This window comes from Volvox carteri, assembly GCF_000143455.1.
Source record: "Volvox carteri f. nagariensis unplaced genomic scaffold VOLCAscaffold_12, whole genome shotgun sequence".
Classification (NCBI taxonomy): domain Eukaryota; kingdom Viridiplantae; phylum Chlorophyta; class Chlorophyceae; order Chlamydomonadales; family Volvocaceae; genus Volvox; species Volvox carteri.
This window is the reverse complement of record NW_003307555.1, coordinates 877,654-879,118: the sequence shown is the minus strand read 5'-3', so window position 1 is coordinate 879,118 and position 1,465 is coordinate 877,654.

The following is a 1,465-nucleotide window of genomic DNA, read 5'->3' as shown; positions in this document are numbered from 1 at the left end:
GGGGGGGGGGGGGGGGGAGGGAAAGGGGGGCGCAGGGGAAAAGGAGGGGGAGAGGGGGGGGATTTTATGGAAATGTTGGTGCTTTTCTTCGTCTGTTGTATTTATCGCGACCGCTTCCCCCATCGAAAAGTATCCCCAAATGTACATCTACGCGCGTGTTTGTCTGTCTGTCTGTATGCATGTGTGTATCAATGTATCAATATATGTGTGTAAATATATGTGTGTATGTGAAGGGGATGGAGGGAGGGGAGGAACCAAAGTGAGAGACTGCATGTCGCTTCGGGGCCCCGCATACAGGGGCCCCACTCACCCGCCCAGTTCATATTAACAGGCCTCCATATCCCCCCAACTCCTGAAACACCACACACATCCCCCGCCCCGCCCCCCCCCTCGCTTCCCCCTCTTCTCCCCTCCAGGCTGCCTGTGTTGTACAGTCCGGGGCGACCTTATCGAGGCCCTGGTGAAGATGGTGAGGAGGAGCTGATGGCAAAAAAGGAGGGGGGTTTTGAAGGGGGAAAGTTCCGCTGGTTGCCGCTGTGGTTTCTGGTTTCGGAGCCTTTTGGTGGGCCGGGTGGTGGATGGGTGGATGGGGCACGTCTACGAGTGGGACGCTGGTGGCTGCTGCTTTTTTTGTGTGGGTTGGGAGTGGGGTGGGGTTGGGGGGGGGGGAAAGGCGAACCACGAACGAGTGAAGCTGCTGCCAAGGAAAGAGCAGAACTGACCAGTAGTCGTCCTTGAAGGCGGCGACCTCGGGGGGTTGGGGATGGGGTCGGAGAAGGGGGGGAGGGCTTCTGCGGTAACAGGGCGGAAGTGCTCGTCAGGGTGAAGGGCGCCAAGGGACCCTTCAAGGTGGCTTTTGAGGATTTTTTTAAAGTCACACACGCGCCGCGGCCGCGTTGTCCTCCGTCTCTTTGTACATGATGGCATTTCACCCTCCTTGCTCCTTGCTGGCTCTCCTTTTGTACGACAGTACGACCGCCGTGACAAGTTTGACCACGTCATCATTGAGACGACCGGTAAGGGCACACGGGGTTTGGGGGGATTAGGGGAGGGAGGGAGAGACTCCCTGCTTGTTGTGTTCGGGTTGGGTCCCCCTCCCCTTTCTATTCCTCCCCCTATCTCCCCTCCCACACGCACACACTCACACACACACATACACTGAGTCGCTTGCATATGCATATGATCCCCCTCCCACACACACGCACACCGCAACCCCCGCGCCTCCCCGACCATAGGGTCTCAACCCCCCGTCGGCCCTCGGCATTCGAAAGTCGGTGGTGGCTTTTGGACGTCATCATCCGCAAGTGCCTACCTCTCGGTGTATCCCGTCACCACCTCCATTCCATGGTCACATATTCACCCCCACCCCCACCCCCACCCTCATCCCCACCCCCATCCCCACCGCATCCAGGTCTGGCCAACCCCGCCCCCATCATCACCACCTTTTATGCGGACCCCCAACTAC